The sequence below is a fragment of the Epinephelus lanceolatus genome, chromosome 15 (genome assembly GCF_041903045.1).
Source record: "Epinephelus lanceolatus isolate andai-2023 chromosome 15, ASM4190304v1, whole genome shotgun sequence".
NCBI lineage: Eukaryota > Metazoa > Chordata > Actinopteri > Perciformes > Serranidae > Epinephelus > Epinephelus lanceolatus.
Genome location: NC_135748.1, coordinates 4,637,842 through 4,659,106, shown reverse-complemented (window position 1 = coordinate 4,659,106; position 21,265 = coordinate 4,637,842). Strand labels below are relative to the sequence as shown.

Sequence of the window (21,265 nt, the reverse complement as noted above, 5' to 3'; positions counted from 1 at the left end):
GTTTGTTCCTGGCGGCAGAGCAGAGTGAACCGTCTTTCTTCTCAGAAGATCTTTGTCCCATGAGAGCAGGCACCAGTGTAAACAACTTTCGCTGGCGATTTGACAGTCACTAGAAGCACATTATGACACTTTGTAAAAGTTTCTGTGTGGTACCTGTGTTGTACATGAGCTAACGTTAGCAGCTAAGGACTGAGAGGCTGTCCGGTATGTGTGTGTGTGTCTGTCTGAGGAGTGTCAGTACATTAACTTGTTAGCCGTAGCCTTGCTGATTGTCATGTTAAAAAAACAGGGCATGCTACACTGGCCATATGGGTAGGAGGGGCATTACGGCCACACTCCGGGGCATCCACGGCACTGGCCGTTTGGCTGTGGTATAATTCCTGCCCTGCCATTAGAAAAATAAAAAAAAAAAAAAATAAAAAATCCGAGTTGGTGCTGCTTGCCCGATCGGGCATGTCTGCGCAGGATCTGCTGGCCCGCCGGCTATTTTTACTTGCCCCGGGCATTCGGGCAACCGTTAATGTTGGACCCTGCTGAAGGGCACACAAACAATAACAAGACATGTCATGTACCTACTTGGATCTTGAGGTAATTTGATAATAATACAAAAGGAATACTGCACCTGCTTTTTCCACTTATAAAGCTTCCATGTCCTGTGCCTCTCACAGTGAACATCATCTCAGCAATGCGGACATTTTCAACACCCTGGTCACCTCTTACCCTGTAACACATCAGATTTTGAAATTACTATCCATATCTAACCCAGCCCGTGAGAAACTGCGTCTCTCCACATCCGGAGACTCTGCGTTGTGTTAATGTTGTTGGGGGGGGTGCGATGTGAGGGACGAGTCGGACACACGGATGGTCAAGATCGTGGCTGAGACAGCGCGGTTTAATGAGTGTCGATGCTGGTGGCTCCACCTTACAGACCATAGACAAACACTGAGTCAGTTAAGATAAGTCATATAAAAGTAATTGTACAGTATTCAAAATAAAGCGCTGTACCTTCACAGCTACTTAACCCCTTGAAACAAGGTTTCAGCTCAAAACACAGAGCATAAGAGAAAACCCACAGGTAGGTAAATAGCAGACAGTACCCGCGGAGCTACATACAACTAAAAAGCTAGCCGTAATCACGGCCGACATACTCACATAAAACCAAGTTACAAACTCATAAAACTTAATCAGATGGTAAACAAACATCTCAATAAACACATCATTTAAACAAAACTGCGTATTAACCGTTTATCAAGGTATTGGACTATGATGAGGAGAACTATCTATAGTGCTTACCTTACAGACCATAAACAAACACTGAGCCAAAATGGCGACCACGCAGAGCGAATAACTGAAAACACGGTGTCCAGTAAAGGACAAACAGCAACAATCGCGTAACACCTGAGGGCATAAACAACACAACAGCGCCACCTTCTGACCTATTTAGGCCACTGCTTACACATACAACTGAATCCACAAAAAACTTTACTAAAAATGCTGGCTCATTTCCTCACACAGGTTCATGAAAACTAAATGCAGCATTGAATAAATCCTGATAATTTCATGTTTCATAAACGGCTAACAAATCATTGCTATTGCTTAAAGGATAATACGAGAACCATAATTCAAAATAAATTTACTGCAGCATTACTCGCTTGTAAGGCCATCCAAATCTCCTCACTCCATCCAGAAAAAACTGAAGCGCAGTACTCGCTATGATGTTGGATCCAGCATTGAGGTACATGATCTAGAGGGTGGAAAATGGACATGAGTTCTAATAATAGTTAAGGGATTGATTGTTATAAGATAGACACCCTACCAAAAAATGATGGATACCAGAAATATTTTCATGAGTATGTACTTTGTTACAGTAGGAAACTTACCTTCCTAGAGTAGCCATCAATGCCACCGAATATCACCATGTTATATCTGGTGGAAAAAAAGGACATAGTTTAATTAAAAAGAAAGAAGCAGAGGATAATTAACCACAAAAAATAATTCCAACGATAACTATTTTAAGTCCTGCTATATTCAAATGTAATATACACACCGAATGAGTTTATGATTGGTGTCTATGTGCTGCAGAAAATGTGGGCCTTGAACACAGTATTTTCGCCAAACAACACAGCCCATACTTGTCAATCTTGATAGGATGCCCTCCGTATCAACTCTATGCATAGAGGCCTTGAGTCTGGTCCATTGTATATGGTGGCCCTCTGCTTCAAGACACCCCCTGACAATCTGGTATCCAGCATGAGGTAGTCTAGATTTGATGGCTCTCACTTCATTATCCAGAGCATCATCAGTCATGGTGGAATACAGGCTCCTAACTGACATATTGTACTCCTACATCCTCCTGTATATGGTTCTTCTTGAGACTCCAAGAATGTCTGCTACACATGTGGCAGGTAGACCTAGATGAAGAAGACTTTGGAGATGGTCCTCCGTGACCTGTAGTCTAAAACGTCCATAGGGACCTATACTCCTCACCACAGATTTTGAGGGGGGAGGTTTATTCCGCAGGTCTAACAAACTGCTCAGGTGATGGAGGGTTTCACCGATCTCATTAGGCAGAGCTTCATTCTCCATTGCATTTATGAAGGTCCTCTCTTGGGTCACTATGTATTCCAAATAATCAAGATCAGGAGGGTTGTTGTTGAGGGCACACTGCAGTCTTTCCTTCAGTCTGGCTAAACACTCCTGAATGACAATGTTCTGCAAAAGCAATGAAATGAATTATTAACATACACCATCTAGTAATGCAACCCATTTCATCAGCTGGAGCTATTCTTTTCTGATACCACTGTGAATCTCTGACATACTATGTATTAGATGACATTATGTCATACATTAATAGTAGGGTTACTATTAATATTATTTATTGTGGTACTAATAATATTCCAAATAGGAGATGTGAGCTACAGAGAGGTAGCTGGTAACATAATAATTAAGAAGTAGTAAAGGTTGAAAGTAGTAGGACCTTTTCATTGCAAATACATTTAATTGCTTTACCATAAACAGATTCAATTATCACTGTGATTGGTCTGAAACTGTCCAGACCAGGCATGCTGGAAGATGTTTTTGGTAGGGGGGGGCTGTAAATTCAATGTAAAATTTGTGAAGCCACGATATTGTGTTAGGCTGTTGCTATCGTTTCAGAGTGCTCTATAATACCTCAACATGACTATACAGCGATCTCAGGAACCTGATGTACCTACTAAACTCAGTCATGGTGTCTCCATGTATAACTTTATAATAACCATACAACCACACAGATACATTGTGGGAAACAATATGTGGGTTTCCATCCACCTATTTTTATTCGCATTTTCAACAGTTGCGAAAAAAAAACTTGAATGGAAACGCCAGAAATTCGAAAAAGGGCCGAAATATCGCAAAAAAGTTTTTACGCTTGGAGGGGGTGGAAAAGTCAGCGTATCGATATTAGGAAAATGCCACTTTTGGCAATGGAAACAGATTTAGCGAATAAACAATGGCATAGGCTACCGAATCCTACTTCTACTTCACACACACACCTGTGTAAACTTAGAGAGAGGTAATCACTCCAGTGTCAGGTGAGTGTAGGCTATTTCACAACTTACCTGAATAGACTGGATGTGTTGAATACCGCTGCATCATGTGCGCTGCCTGGTGTATCAACACAGACATCACGGCATTATGTAGGCTACGCTGACAGCGCTGATATGAGTGTGATGAGAGCTCTCGCAATAGCCAAGAAGTTCCCAAGGAATCTCTCCATCTCGTCGTAGTCATGGATGTGCCGGTAATTGTTTACATCAGTTGTGGACATGAGACGCTCTCAATGATGTCATCTAACGGCGCCCTCTTCTTCTACGGGTGTTCTTTTGCATTTTATTTTTCATGAGAAGTGCCACCTTCTGCTCGACCTGTTGATTCCCAATACTCGCAAAACAATAATGAATGGAAACGTGCATAAATTCGCATTTCCTTTTGTGCATTTTCACAAAATTCGCTTAAAATTTGCGATACATTTTGATGGAAACCCAGCTAATGTTGACAACAATAAATATGTTTAGAAGAAATACGGTTGGAAGAGCTATACAATACATCAACTTAATAACCCATACAACAATATAAATAACTTAAATATTACCAAATAAAAAATCACAAAGTGGGGTATTTTCCATAGAAAATATATTGCACAAAGTTATTCAAGTAAATGGCTAGCTATATCAATATAAAACAAAATATTAATACAATAGGCCCTTACAATTTTCAGTGCAAAGTGACTTCCAATGAGTATTTGCCTAACACTCTTAACGTTATAAAAACAGTGCTTTTCCCATATGAATGAAAAACATAGCCTCCAAAACGAGACCTCCCAAATTCAGAATAATGTATTACATTGAAATCGGACAATGTTTGTATCTTTGTTAGACCCTAGGGTAGCTGTGATATAATTGCTGAAATTTGAAGTGTAAATGTGCTATTTTTGTGTTTTCAGGTCAACCGGAATTAGCTATGCATTCCATTCAAATGAATAGTGTTAGTGCTATGGTGTAATTGCATCGAGTTTATGGCCATTAAATATGCAAGCACCTGCCACACACAGCGACACAGACACGCTTACTGCTCTCTCCCTCTCTCAGTAAGCGGGACCCTGACGGTGTCAATGACAATCAATCACCAGTAGTAGTAAACACTAGGCAAAGATGTTGTTACTGGAGCTAGTAGGCTACCATCGAAACGTGGGATGACTACTGTGTTTGCAACTGTGCAACGTCGGGGAAAGATTTAATTTGGGATTATCTGGATAGATAATCGAATAGCACCGAGTGAAACGTTGACTTTCACTCGGTGCTATTCAATGACAGTAAAAAAATATGTGGCGTTATTGTATGCACTGCTGTTTGTAGACTAGCTCCGGCGCTCGTGGCTGCGTTGCTAAAATGATAGCTGAAACAATGCTAACGTGCTAGTCGCCTAATGTAATCGTAAACACGATTTGTTTATGCTCACTGACGAAAGGAAACATTCCTACAAAATAGCTATAACATTAACAACAGTTAAAAAAGGTCGTTAAAATATATGGTAAAATGCCAAATTACCGTATTTGTCCCATATACAGTACAGGCCAAAAGTTTGGACACACCTTCTCATTCAATGCGTTTTCTTTATTTTCATGACTATTTACATTGTAGATTCTCACTGAAGGCATCAAAACTATGAATGAACACATGTGGAGTTATGTACTTAACAAAAAAAGGTGAAATAACTGAAAACATGTTTTATATTCTAGTTTCTTCAAAATAGCCACCCTTTGCTCTGATTACTGCTTTGCACACTCTTGGCATTCTCTCCATGAGCTTCAAGAGGTAGTCACCTGAAATGCTTTTCCAACAGTCTTGAAGGAGTTCCCAGAGGTGTTTAGCACTTGTTGGCCCCTTTGCCTTCACTCTGCGGTCCAGCTCACCCCAAACCATCTCGATTGGGTTCAGGTCCGGTGACTGTGGAGGCCAGGTCATCTGCCGCAGCACTCCATCACTCTCCTTCTTGGTCACATAGCCCTTACACAGCCTGGAGGTGTGTCTGGGGTCATTGTCCTGTTGAAAAATAAATGATCGTCCAACTAAACGCAAACCGGATGGGATGGCATGTCGCTGCAGGATGCTGTGGTAGCCATGCTGGTTCAGTGTGCCTTCAATTTTGAATAAATCCCCAACAGTGTCACCAGCAAAACACCCCCACACCATCACACCTCCTCCTCCATGCTTCACAGTGGGAACCAGGCATGTGGAATCCATCCGTTCACCTTTTCTGCGTCTCACAAAGACACGGCGGTTGGAACCAAAGATCTCAAATTTGGACTCATCAGACCAAAGCACAGATTTCCACTGGTCTAATGTCCATTCCTTGTGTTTCTTGGCCCAAACAAATCTCTTCTGCTTGTTGCCTCTCCTTAGCAGTGGTTTCCTAGCAGCTATTTGACCATGAAGGCCTGATTGGCGCAGTCTCCTCTTAACAGTTGTTCTAGAGATGGGTCTGCTGCTAGAACTCTGTGTGGCATTCGTCTGGTCTCTGATCTGAGCTGCTGTTAACTTGCTGTTTCTGAGGCTGGTGACTCGGATGAACTTATCCTCAGAAGCAGAGGTGACTCTTGGTCTTCCTTTCCTGGGTCGGTCCTCATGTGTGCCAGTTTCGTTGTAGCGCTTGATGGTTTTTGCGACTCCACTTGGGGACACATTTAAAGTTTTTGCAATTTTCCGGACTGACTGACCTTCATTTCTTAAAGTAATGATGGCCACTCATTTTTCTTTAGTTAGCTGATTGGTTCTTGCCATAATATGAATTTTAACAGTTGTCCAATAGGGCTGTCGGCTGTGTATTAACCTGACTTCTGCACAACACAACTGATGGTCCCAACCCCATTGATAAAGCAAGAAATTCCACTAATTAACCCTGATAAGGCACACCTGTGAAGTGGAAACCATTTCAGGTGACTACCTCTTGAAGCTCATGGAGAGAATGCCAAGAGTGTGCAAAGCAGTAATCAGAGCAAAGGGTGGCTATTTTGAAGAAACTAGAATATAAAACATGTTTTCAGTTATTTCACCTTTTTTTGTTAAGTACATAACTCCACATGTGTTCATTCATAGTTTTGATGCCTTCAGTGAGAATCTACAATGTAAATAGTCATGAAAATAAAGAAAACGCATTGAATGAGAAGGTGTGTCCAAACTTTTGGCCTGTACTGTACATATATATATATACACACCAGGCTAGGATGAGGATGAGTTTTATTTTCCAAGGGGCAGGGTAAAAAGGTAACTCAGGTAAGTACTTCAAATCAAAACAATGTCCAAGATCCAACTTAAAGCTTCCCAACGGAGTTAGTGGTTTTTCTAAACTTAACAGAATTATCACCACAAAATCCAACTTAAAGGGTCATTGTACTTTGCGGCCATTCGTTATTTGTTTTGAAGTAGGTAAACAACAAACGGGAAATGATCCTTTTTTTCTTTTTTGTTTTGATGTAGGTAAACAAAAAACGGGAAACGATCCTATTTTCCTTTTTCGTTTTGATGTAGGTAAACAAAAACGGGAAATGAGTCGTCTCCCGTTTCTCGTTTGGAAATTGGAAATCGAAAAACGAAAAACGAGTCTTTATCTGATTTTCTATTATGCGTTTATTAACCACAAGTCCGGAAATAAATATGACCATAATTCTTTTAATCAAACTTGCTTTGCCTTAACCTGGAAACCATTCTTATTCTTATTCTTCTCCTTCTTTGTTTGCAGTGGCAGACTAGACTACGGCGCATTGCTGCCCCCTGCTGATATTACTGGTTTGCCGCGTTTGTGTGTTCATTTAGAAGCACTGTCTGCGCCCCTTCTCTAGGGCTTCTAAAAATGGCTGTAGACGGTTATGCTAACTTGATAATGGAGATGAAAACAAACGGCATGACCTACGGTGAAATTGCAGCAAACCTGTGCAGGCAATTTGGACCTATAAGAGGGCTTTCAGAGAGAAATATCCGAAGATGGATTTCAGAGCAAGGCCTCTCCAACTATGTTAGTGACGACCAACTACAAGTTGAAGTCGCTGCAGCTACTGCTGAGGTAAGTTGGGTCACATGAGATTCATTCATAATATTGAGGTCCCCGAGGTCTAGACCTCGGTATTTTTTCCAAGGCACAGACCACCATCACTAATGCTAACGTGGCTAGTCAGGGTTTGAAGCTGTTCTAAAAAGCTTTTCTAACTTTAACAGTTAAGGGCTGTGACTGTTGGTATTTGTGGTTGATTTTGTTTTAATATGCCGAATTGTGATATTATGGGTTATTTTTGCTTGGACAATTGAGCTAAGCTAGCTAACAGCTGCTAATGTCAGCAGTCACTTGTTGCCATAGCAACAGTAAACATTCACGTAAGGCTGTAAATAGAAACACAAAATCAAGCTACGTTGTAGATTAGATACATTGTATTTTAGCACAGAAAACATGATTTTAGTGCTAGTTAGTAAACCTATAGAAAATAATTACTTTAAATTGCAATATTTACCATTGAATTTATTATAATCTTTGGGTTAATTTATTGTTTTCTATCAAAATATACTAGTAATAAGAATTGTAGATCAGCATGAGTTTTGATACCTTTTGATATATTAGTGTTAATAATTCTCAATACTTTATTTAGCCCCGGATCGAGACTGCCCTGTAGATTTTACAGGACAGTCTCGGAGTTAACGTCCATATGGGAGCAGAGCAACAGTAAAGGAACAACGTACTTCAACACAAATGTTCAAATGCAAAAAATAAAGTGCCATGAATGTCATCCTTAAGTACGCCCTTCCCATCCATCCATCCATCCATCCATCTTCTAACCGCTTCATCCTCTTGAGGGTCGCGGGGGGGCTGGAGCCTATCCCAGCTGACACTGGGCGAGAGGCAGGGTACACCCTGGACAGGTCGCCAGACTATCGCAATGGCTGACAACCATTCACGCTCACATTCACACCTACGGCCAATTTAGAGTTATCAATTAACCTAGTCCCCAATCTGCATGTCTTTGGACTGTGGGAGGAAGCTGGAGTGCCCGGAGAGAACCCACACTGACACGGGGAGAACATGCAAACTCCGCACAGAAGGGCTCCCACACCCGGGATCGAACCGGGAATCCTCTTGCTGTGAGACGACAGTGCTAACCACCACACCACCGTGCCGCCCCTCCGTATATTCCATATTTGTTAATAAAAAGGCACTTTTAACCAACGCTATAAGTTTTCCTGAGTGACTCATTCGTTGTTTCCCTCAAAAGCACTACCTGCTTTCAACTGCACCACAGCGCCACTATAGCGGTTGGGGGTGGTATTGCACATTAAAACAAATAGACAGGTACTGTTATTGTCACCTGACCTGTCAGTTGCCACGTGTTTTTTTTTCTTCAATTGACCAATGACGGTTGAGGACATTTCCAGGGCAAACCATCACTTTTTGGAATCGAAACAGAGAACAAAGAGAATCTCAAAAACAAACTTTATAACTTTCATTTAGCTTTTGCCTTATCATTTACTTTATTCATTGTTTTTATTTTATAAAAGTGTATTTTATAGGCATAATCTAAAATATTAATTTCAAGTTGAGTTGTTTAAAAGATTATTTAGGATATTTTTAATGGATATTGTAAGTCTAGTTTATTATTTAGTAGTTTTAGACACAATATGTCTCTTTCTGTGGAAGATGCATTAGCTTCTCTTCCCACCTCAGTCAGGGACAAACAAAAAGAGATCTTTTTGTCTCTACTGAATGGAGAACATGTTTTTGGTGTACTTCCCACTGGGTACGGAAAGAGTGTTTATTTTGGGTATTTTGGACAATTAATGGAAAAGGTAAATAATTTTATTAACATTATTCTGCAACGCAAAATGAACAATTTTTCTGAAGGTTGGGCATTATCCACTTCTAATGCCCCCGGAGGTCGCTGTGGAAACCATATGGTGGGATTGGCTTGAGCAGCACAGACAGAAGATCTGCCTCTGGGCCCTGGATGAAGTCCATTGCTTAACTAGCTGGTAAAAGAAATGTTATCAGCAAGCCTAGCTGACAATTTTAATGCAAATATATTGGCTTTCAATCTGTAAAACCCTCGATACGAGAATAAAGTTCCAATTAAATGAATATGATACATTTTTATCGGCCATTCGGGTGAAAAAGAAAACAAAGAATATCAATAGTGTTGAATTTTGATGTGGTCTGTCCTGCATGTAATATTAACCATTATAAATCAAAAAATGAAAAATGAATCCCTGTCTGTATTTCTCATCAGTGCGTTTAGAAACAATGTTCACTTATCTATTTCTTTTCTGAATTCAGGAGTGAAAGCTTTAGAGAGGACTACTAGAAGGTCTGTTCTCTGAGGCTTCTCATCCAAGCACCTATACTGCTACTGACAGCCACAGTGACTCAGGAGATGGTGACAGAGATCCTGAAGCTGTTCAAGCTCAAACCAGAATAAGTGAAGATGGTGACCTACCTTCCAGACAGGTATTAAATATCATTAAACACATATGCTATTACATGTAGGTCTCATAAGATTATACTACCATCTAAAAAAATAGATACTATACATTTTCCTAAGCCACACTGAAACATATGACCACATTTTGTCAATACAGGCCAAATATTTTTCTGAATGTGAAAAATGTCAAAAGTGATAATATCACGCAAGCAGCAGACTGGATCATACCTCATCTACGGCAGGGTAAAACTGCCGGGAAGGTGATTGTATACTGCAGGTTGGTGATGTTTTAATATGATTTCAATATGGAATTATGTAATGTAAAATAACTATCAATTGCAAGCATGATACTTTTAGTGTTACATTACTGTCTGCAAGACATACAAATGTCTTCAAATTTTAAATTTTTTTTTCTCTTTCTCTTTTTTTTTTTAAACAAGGACATTCAACAATGTTAAGACAACCTATAGGCAAATCATGAAGCCATTGGGTAATGATGCCTGGACCTCAGAGGAGCACACATCCTCCACCAGAATTGTGGACATGTTCCACAGTCATATTGACACAGAAACCATGGACCGTATACTGGCTACTTTTGTAAAACCTGAAAGCCATCTGAGGTGTGTTGTCGCCACTGTGGCTTTCGGACTTGGAGTCCAGGTGCCGGATGTGTGCCATGTTGTGCACTGGGGACCAGCTTTTGACATTTTGTCCTACTGGGGTTGGACGCTGCGCTAGGGATGGTGACGAGGGAACAGCCATGATGTACACATACCCTAAGTCGGTTGATAAGTCAGTTGTTGATGACAACATGATTGAGATGCTACATCAGGAAGAGACAGGACAGTGCATCAGGAAGTGTGTTTTCCAATTTTTGCACATTAAAGGAATGAGCACAGAATACAGTGCAAGTTGTGAATGGCAGGGTTGCTGCTCAGTTTGCAACAGCAAACAGCAGAATTAATGGGTTGGAAAATCAACAAACCTTCGCATTCTTGCTCAAGATGAGGAAACCGAAAAGAAGCGTTGCTTCCTCAGCAGTGTTGTTTATGAAGAAGTACTAACAAAATAAGAGACAATGGGCACAATGTAAATAAAGTTAAAAATGTTATAGAAGTAAATAAATGTTATTTATTTAATGCAGTTGGCCTACTTTGTATTAATGAAGACAAAACAATTTTTTAAAATGTACAAATGAGTACTGTTTTAATACTTTTAGCCATTACAATGACATTAGGCTCTTAGGCAGTTTGTTTCCCCCCACCAATGGGTTGAAAGGTTGCTTAAAGCCCCTACAAGGAACTTTCATTTTGAGTTGATTTTGGCAACCCTGTGGACAAAAGCGGTAGTGTTTTGCCGGAATGAAGCCCACATTTCCCATGAGCTCTAGTGCGTATTGTCGTAAAGACGCTTACCTGGCTCGCGCATGTGTTTGTTTTGGAGATGAATGAAACAACAAGACAGAAAAACTTTGTCCCCGCTCCTATTGGGGATCCCAGCTCACCTCTGCCGTGCCCCAGCTCCACCTCTCCGGTGTAAGCGCCTGGAGCGGTGCCTCGCCTCTTTATTTCTCGGCACTCGCTGGACCCTGTCAGCGCCTGGCTGGTACCAGTCGTCGGCCCGGATGAGGTGTTCCAGCCCCGCGGCCCCTGTTGTCATTGTCCCCGCTGGCGCGGGGTGAATCTGCGCAATCTGCAGCCTGTGTGTGTGGGCGCCGTGGACCCGCCGGCTTCTGCCAGGATTGGGCTGGTAAATGCTAGATCGCTAGCGAACAAAGCGTTTATCCTGAAGGATTTCCTGACTTCCCGAGGATTGGATTTTCTCTGTGTGACTGAGACGTGGCAGACTGTTGGTGAGTCCAGTGCTTTCACAGAACCTTTACCCAATGATTGCTGCTATTTTAACTCGAGGAGGAGGAATAGCAACTATTTATAAATGTAAGCAGCTAGGTAAGATGCAGTGTGCCGTCTGAGTGCCATCCTGGAAGCAACCTGGTGCGGACCCGGACACCGTTTCCTAAAGGTATGGATATACACTATATAGAAATAGCTTATCTTCACACTGATGGTCTCATTTGCTGTTGTAGGTCACACACAGACATCAGCAGAAACGAGAGACTTTTGCATATCCAGTTAAAAGTTCCTTGTAGCGGCTTTAATTAAACAACTGGTTTGAGACCAGCAAACACATCCCAGTCATCAATTTCCAGAGCCAACTCCCTCATTTTTCTCCCCATCCTCTTTGGGTTTTTTATCTTGGTGCTGTAACTAAATTTTTCTAGTCCATCACGGAACCTCCCCGGGACCTTGTCAAAGAGTCCATCTGAATTAAACTCTTTGACAGATTTCCTGATGTCAGCAATTTGCCTTTTCTTGGACCTGTCACGGATTGACCAAGACTGTTCAAGGGACGCCACACCAGCATTGGTCAGGACCCTGTCAAGCTCCTTTCCAAAGGCCCCACCCATTTCAGCACACCTTTGGGTCTCTTGGTCGGTGTACCTGCCGTGGGATCTTTTCATCATTTCTGTAATGACAAATGACATTCTTTTATAGTTATAGCAACTTACAACATTGTATTTAATTACACCAAAAAAACCTCACGTTATTTAATATATTTATGCACCCCTGATGTTAATTACAATTCATTCAGTACCTTTAAAGTAGTTCAGAAATTCATTTACGAGATTCAGGCCAGTGTTTCCCCCTTCTCTGCCTGTGAGGTTGGCCACTCGGTTCCAAGTGAGATCAGCCGGCAGGTTAGCTGGAAGATGCCCTTCAGTTCCTTCGAAAAGAAAATGAATCAATTACATTTCATCATTTAGGTTTCTAATAACATCATTAGCCAACCAGTTGACTTGGACAACAACAGTTGTCAGTTAATTTCTTTCTTCAGTGAATTAATTTGAATTAAAATATTTTCTGCAGTTATTGAACCTATTCATCCTAATCTGTCTATTTTTTATGCTGTGTGAAGCACTTTGTAGCTTTGTTACAAAGTGCTTGACTTAAGTCCAATGATCAAAATAAAATGTTTGTATGCCCTGGCCTTATACAGTGGGTGCACCAGAAAATAAAGAATTGTGAAAGAGAAATCTGATAATAGATGTAAGTAGTTTTCAGTGTTCAGGCCGTCCTGTAAAATCTACAGGGCAGTCTTGATCCGGGCCTATACTTTATTAAGACTATTTAGTTAAGAGACTAATATTTAGTAGACAGTTTATTGATTTTAAATGGAATTATTTAGAGAATGTATTATAATTTTGCGATGCTGTGATTGTTGATAATCATTTTAAGCCAGTTCAGTTGGCAGTTACATTGGAGTAAAGCATGTAGTCTGATGTTGTCTTACCAATCATGGTGGGCCGCCTGGGCCAAAAACGCCAGGGCCCATTTTTTGTCCCAGTCCAGGCCTGACTGCTTCAGTAAATAACATGCTGAAGTGAGTTCAGCAAGTGTCACGCTTACATTATTCAAAACTTATTGTTTCTTGCATAAAGTTCTGTTAGAACAAATGTGTCGAATATAATAACCTGTGCAGATTTTTCATAATAGGCTGTATTATATAGTACAATAATAATGTAGGGGAGAGCCGCCTTGATTGTAACGCGTCAGGGTTGTAACATGCACGTTTTCTCTTGATTGGTCAATGTGGTCGTGACGTCATCACGTCAGCATGTGACGAGTACCGTAATACACATGCCCAGGAAGTTTCAAGTCTTCTCATCCATGCTGCAGCAAGATATCCGCGGAGAAGCTGGTTTTCCACAAAGTAAGTAAAAATTCACTCTCACAGTATTTTTTGACTACAGATTTTTTCTTTAATGTTACAGAGCTAAAATCCGCTTGGGTGTCTGTATGGTCCGTTCTGTAAACAACGCCAAATGAACGGTGCACCGAGCGGCCCAGTTGTAACACGTGTTACATTTGAGACGCCTCTTTGTTTGCTTTTTTTTTGTTTTACAGAATGTCCCCACAAAGGACCAGAAAAAGGGGCTTGATATCAGCTGATGTGCTAAAGGCAGCATCAGATGAGGTGTTAAAAGTGGGGCTGTCTGTGTGTGGCCAAAGAGTGTTGGTTCTGTTGTGTAATTTGTAGGCTGATTTTTACTTTGTTCTGTGACTTATAGCCTAGCAAATGTTTTAATGTGAACACATTTTAAGATTTCTGGATGCTGTGTTTATGCACTTTGTTCTGTGTGGCATGTTCTTTACACCACCGAGGTCAGTTTTACCTTTAAATTGGTAGCCTATTGTTGCACTTTTACCTTGAAAAAATGCACTAGATGCTGAACTGCACATATTATAATGTTCTTTGCACTGAGATGTAGGCCTAGTCCTAACTTGAAATGTAATAGGCTTACCTATTTGGTTCTGTCTGTAGGCAAATGTTATTGTAGCCTATTTTGGGTGCACCTTGAATGCACTTCTTTATGCAACTGATATTTTAAGTCAAGAGTTTTTGCAGTAAAACTTTAAAATACAAATAGACTGTTTTTCTATAGCATAGACTGTAAAAAATAAGTGATTTGGGGTGTTGCTACATATTTGACCCTACAGGGGTCAGTGCAGGTATGAATGGGACTTTTCCAAAACTCATGCGCCATATTAGCCAATATTCTGTGTTCAGTCAGCTGTCACAATTATATTCTAAATCAAATTAGGGTTGTATAACATTTTTACAACTCGCGCGTTTTATTACTATTGCATGCGTTTTATAAAAACAATAGTTTAAAAGGCTGTGAGTGCAATATTGGTCCATTTGGAAGAGGGGAAAGCTACGGAGCAGAAGGAAGTGTTTGTTCTAAATGCTCAGGTGGACCTGATTAATGTGAATGATACGGGAAGAGTGAAGAAATAAAGAAACATCAATATGTCATATGAAAGTTTTTTTTTCAACATATTTACTGAAAAGCTACACTGAAATCCAGGTTACAAAACCTGTACAGATGCTTCTGCCAGAACCACAGTATAAGAACATACATGTCAAACATGTAAAACAATGGACTACACAATGAATTAGAACATGGTACTCTTAAATACTTGATTCTGATTAGTCAATCAACAAAATTCTGCTGTGTTTATTTCTTGAGGTTTCACCGCTGTCCTGCTGCTCCGTTGCTAGGGATGCCATAGCAACGGCCTTAGACTGAGGAGCATCAAAATCAGTTAACGTTAGTCCACACAGGCTAAATAGGATCAGAGTGGAAACGGAAATGTAGCTACCTACTGAATGTATACACATGCTGCTTTTGCTTTTTAATGATTATAACAGTGAAACAAAGGCCAAACCTGCTGTACAGGAACCAGTGATGGGAAGCAAGGAAACTTTGCTGATATTCAACCTGCTGTGTGTCAACGCATTATGTGCAGATGAACGTTATTTGACTTCTTCCGCAGCCCCCCGGCAGCTGCCAGTCTGGGTGCTGGGAGCGGCACGGGCCTGAAGGTAAACACTGTTCATCTGCACACACTGTGTTTAGTTTAGTTTAGTTTAGTCTGATTGCATAAAACACAAGAGTGCATATTACACATGCACGTTGGCTGACACAATCGAGGATAAAAACACAATAAAGTCCAAGACTTATTTCCATTGTGGTCCTCATACATGCAAGGTGGCAACCCACATGTGCAGCAGTTAAAGCTCCATCAATAAAACCATACAAAAACATACACAACCATGGTCACAATAAAAAAAAGAAAAAAAAAAAGAAGGGAACAATCATATTTGAGCCACGTCTTCAAGAGCTGAGGCAATTTTCACATAGGAACCTTTTCCAAAAGCCAGGCCTTTGTAAGAAATTTGAATCGTCTTAAATTGGAAGCTAATTTAAAGTGCAACTTGCAGGTTAATTTAAAAATATATATATATATACATAAACTTGTCTGAAAATTACCATATGAGAAGTTAATTCATAATTTATTATGGTTTACACGACATAAGGGCACAAATTCAGAGGTAAAAGTGGCTCTTTTTAGCTCCTCTTCTAAATACGTTTTTTTTTTTCAACATTGCCTGATACTACGTCACGAGAGGGACTCTGCCTCTGTCTGATGCGCAGTGGTAGGTGGTAGTGAGTCTGAGCGGTAGTAAACTTGTAAGTTATTATTTTTTTGGCTGTTAACAGTGCATTTTACCATTTGTGATTATGCCGAATTATTGTGTTTGTGTAGGTTGCACAAACTCGACTCTGTCAGGACATCGAGTCCACCGTTTTCCGGACAGAAAAAGGACTGGAGTTAGTTTTCGTGCCTGGGTGCGTTTTGTGCGGGTCCATGTCATTGGTTCGACAGCCCATTGGTTCGACATCCCATTAGTCCGACTGTCCGCGGTGCTGAACAGCTCGCGGCGGGCGTATGGTGCGCTGCGACCGGCTTGAGGCGAAGCAGGCTCACGGCTTATGTGTTTGCCACTTTCTTTTTTCATTTTAACCCACACCATGATCTTTTCCTGACCCTAACCAAGTGGTTTTTGTGCCTAAACCTAACCAGACCTTAACCACAGGGCATCATGATGATTTCGGAACGGACTTCGGAACAATGAGTTTAATATGGTCGGAACAATGGGATGTCGAACCAATGGGCAGTTCACGTTTTGTGCAGGTGAAGAGGCACGGTTTCACGGCTTCATCTATGACCAAAAACGCAGTCGTGTGTAGCGCTCATTTTGGACAGGAGGATTATGTTCCTGGCGGAGCCCAGCCGCCCTCGCACATACCCCCGAGGCGCGGAGAGGGAGACCCGAGCCTTGGGGGTATGTGCGAGGGCAGGCGGGCTCAGCGGAGAGGGAGGTCTCCGTGTTTGAGACGGGAACGGGCGGCGTGAGGGTTGATGGGCAGTGTGAGGCATTATCAGGAAATCTTCGTATCTCTCTCTCTCTCTCTTCCCTGCGGACGTCAATACACCGTAATGCGGAGTTATAACACGCATAGCAAGATACGTCTGATACAAGCTGATATTTGCGCATTAGTTTCTGTTATGGATAAGTAGCATTAGTTAGCCTATCTAATACTAGCAGTTATAACTTAATACGTGATGACAAACTTAATGTTGTGGTGTGAACACAGCGTTAGACATCGTTAGCTGTCGTTAGCTAACGCTGGTCGCTCACCAAGACACCTGCCCAGTTCTCCACTGGTTCTCCTCACACCACAGCTCTATTTCTCTCCTGTGGCTGTTATTTCTCCTAACCCTGATCTGTTCCTGGTCTCTTGGACGCCTAGCAGGCTCATAATTATAAGCCTGTGGGCCATCGTATGCATATGAATGTACATTTTCAACCTCTTCAATCTCAAAGCTAGTACTGGGATCCATGTTTATTAATGTTACACTCAGTCGAACTCGGCCGGACTCCCTTACGCTACGTCACTTCCGGTTAGTGGGTTTTTAGATGCGGAAGCAAAATTCTTTCACAAAAACGATCCCAAAAGTCACTGTAGTGTGTATATGTTCTTGTTTTTTTTTTGTTTTAATCGAGTTTCTACATCATTTTCCTACACATTTATTCACCATGGTCTCCAACCTGCAAGCTGGCCTTTAATCCAAGCCATTCCATTGAAAAGTGTTACCTTGATTCCATTGCTGTGTCAGTCTGACATCCTGAATATATCCTTCAAATGCATATTGTAGAAATCTGAGAGTATTTCTCCAGGGAGTGCAGTTAGCGACAGTGGGAGCGCCATGCCAGTCTAGCTCCGAAACCAAAAGTTTGTCGGACTTAGCAACAGTAACTAAGGGGGGTGGGCCATAGCGAAGGGTGAATTCAATATTAATTATCATTAGGCTGCCGTTGCCATGGATACAGAGGACACATTTCTTTTTGCGAATTTTGAATCAATAAAACGTGCTTTAATCATTATTTTGTGTCACATCAATGAATGTTTTAGTAGTAAGCCATGTTCTAAGCCGGATAATGTATAGTGAGCTGGTGACAGTTGAAAAATAACTCCCTTCAGGGGAATGGGGAGTCGGGAGTTATTTTTCAACAGTCACCGGCTCACTATACATTATCCCTTACTTAATGCATCTGTCTGTGCCTGCGGTATCCATCCTTTTGATGTCCATCCTGCTGCTGCAGTTGGTGGGAGTATGAGGTGCCGATAGCCAGGCGCGAATGCGTTTTAATAAAACGCGTGTGCGTTTTATAAAACATGCGCACGAAATAGTTATAAAACGTGCGCGCGTTTTATAAAACGTGCGCGCGAGTTAAAAAGCATGCATGCATTTTAAAAAATTAACATATGCATGTTACCTCCCAGTCTCCATACATATGAACAGCACCACTGAATTAATTTTTATCGTGCATCTGGCCCCTGGTGGTCTGAGGAGTACAGTACATACCGCATTATGAAGCACCTGACGCAACAATGTGGTCTGTTAGCTGCAGAACTGCATGCAGCTGAGCTGAATGAATGAAATGAGCTCTGACATGCAGTGAATGCTGGGTACATTGGAGTGGATCTCCAGGCAGGACGGGAGGCAATGTCATCAGACAGCTTGACAGCTTCTTGGCGTCAGAGTTTTGGTCGATGTTTGCATTGAGACTCATTGAGAGAAGAGGGAATGCTAAATGTTTTGCTGTTCATGTGGAGAGGGTGAAAACCACATCCACAGTCTGAAGTATGGAATCTAGTTACATTAGTCAAGTTCATAATCCCTGTCAGCTCAAAGTGGTGATTATGATAATATGGTTAAAAAAGGTTAATACTATGTTTAATGATTTTGTTTTTGCATATGTATTCAAAAAGACAAATTAAATTACAACACTAGTAACATTTGCAATACCAGTGAGCCTAATGGTCATCTCCAAACAAAAAACAAAAAGTTTAACGGATGAAAAATGGACAGGCAACTTTGGTATTCCTAAAATTTTACAACTAGTGGGGCAAAAAATGTCAAATTTGGCCTGCATGTGGCACAATAGAGAAAAGGCCATGTTGTAACATATATTAGGCACAGTGGTCATATTTAAGACATTCCAGACTCACGCTCAACTAAAGTTATGTAATAATGAGCTTTGTCATCAGGAGGTGGAGGGGATAATGGATGTCGTGTCACCTATAGGTGAGATGCTTGCCAAGCTGCAGACCACTGCAGACATCTGTTCAAGACTAAGGCCCAATCCCAATTCCTATCTTAACCCTCAATCTTAATTTTCAAGCTCAACCCTCAGACTCACTAGCCCTCAAAACTAAGTGTTAAGGGCTATCTTGTGACTTTAAAATGGGACACCCCTCAAAGGCAAATACATCTTAAGACTGTCGGGGGCAGCAATATGCCAAAACTCCATCCAGTCTGTCAATTCAAAGAGGAAGAAATATATGTCATCAGTAGTCGTCGATAAAGAGTTTTTTTTTTTATATTTCAATTCTTGTACAAAACAAGCAGTGACAGACATGAACAGAACAAATATGCCAGGGTTAAGAGAAAAGAAAAAGAAATAAAATAAACAGATGAATAAATAAAAAAGTTCAGCAGCTCAAACAATTAAATTGTTTACGTATTTTCAGAGTCTTTATAGCTTTGGAGTTTGTGGAGTGCTGAATGGTTTCTAAGTATTGCTGCATTTCATTCATAAAAATTTTGAACAAGGGTTTTCTGTTACAAAATTTACTCTTATGAATATGGAATTTTGCTAAGATAATAAATAGATTAATGATATAGAATTGTTTTTGTTTTGAAATGCTGACATCATAAAATCCAAACAGCACGTCTTTGGACAGTAGTGAAAATAGAACATAAATGAAGTGGCAACGAATATACTCAACAAAATCTTTTCAAAAAGTGACAGTATAGGGGCAGCTCCAAAACAAATGTACAGTTACCAAACAACAATCTTCGACAATGCCGTCTGCAGCTGTGCTGATTTCATATTGAAACAGAATGCTTGATCACTAGGGGAACAGTTGCCGTTGTGACTGAGAATTATGTTATGAATATGAACAGTTCACAAGTTACAAATTACTCACTCCCATAGTTTTTTTGGAGCCTGCTTGCTTTTTGTAAACTTGTCTTCATTGGTGACCCTGAAATGAATCAGGGCTTGTGTTTTGTCTGGTGGCCCTGAAATGGAACAGAGATAACAACATTACTTTCTTTTATTTTTTATTTTTGTGCGCTACCTGTCAGATATTCGTTAAGTTATTAGTTTAGTTTCATGCAGTATCGCAGGTATTATCACAATAATAACAATACTGTAGTCAGCACCGGCATAACTGATGAGGCTGTTTACACAGTCACACAAGTGTTATCTGGCGACTTTCATCCACGTTAACGTTTCACTCTTTGTGTTATAAGTTGATATTCAACCAAATAACCTGTACCACAACAACCGACGTAACTTATTCAGCGGAAAGTCACCAGATAATACGATCACTAACGTTAACCTGCAGTTGTAATGTTACCAGCTGCAGACTCTACAGCTACAGGTGATGAGACCGTCCGGTCATCTTACAAAAATGTAGATGCAAACGGGAACTGCCCATTGGTTCGACAGCCCATTGGTTCGACAGCCCATTGTTCCGACCATATTAAACTCATTGTTCCGAAGTCCGTTCCGAAATCATCATGATGCCCTGTGGTTAAGGTCTGGTTAGGTTTAGGCACAAAAACCACTTGGTTAGGGTTAGGAAAAGATCATGGTGTGGGTTAAAATGAAAAAGAAAGTGGCAAACACATAAGCCGTGAGCCTGCTCCGCCTCAAGCCGGTCGCGGCGCACCATACGCCCGCCGCGAGCCGTTCAGCACCACGGACAGTCGGACTAATGGGATGTCGAACCAATGGGCTGTCAAACCAATGACATGGACCCATGCAAACATTTCACGTATATTAAAACAAGTGAACAACTACATTATCACTGAGAAAAATGACTTTTTGTAACTGAATGACAGCATACTTGGTTATCAGAGAACCAGGGTTACGTGCAGCGGGGCAGGCAAGCTGTTGCCCGCGACCAAAAATATGTGTGTTACGCTACAAAGAGGTCTATAGTCCATAAAATGACGTTAAACTAAGATAATGCAATGGTTATCATCATTTTAAAACAACTATTAATGAGGAAAATACTCACATTGATAACTCTGCTTCCTTACGCTTGTCGCCGCCATCTTGCGTTGACTGAATTGTCTGTACTCAGCCGGGTTTGGCTGAGCTCGGTGGATGATACGCAAAGGATTCTAGGATAGCACTTATTGCCAAGGGTGGTCCTGGAAAATCTTAAAAGTGAGGGCCATACAGCCCTTATTCTTGACCTTCAACTCAACACTGTGA

General features: G+C 41.0%; 2 pseudogenes; both read right to left on the bottom strand.

Annotated features, from left to right (window-relative positions):
• Positions 1 to 21,265, bottom strand: part of LOC144467048 (uncharacterized) — a 472,102-nt pseudogene that overhangs the window by 390,287 nt on the left and 60,550 nt on the right.
• LOC144466997 (uncharacterized) lies at positions 518 to 12,464 on the bottom strand (annotated as a pseudogene).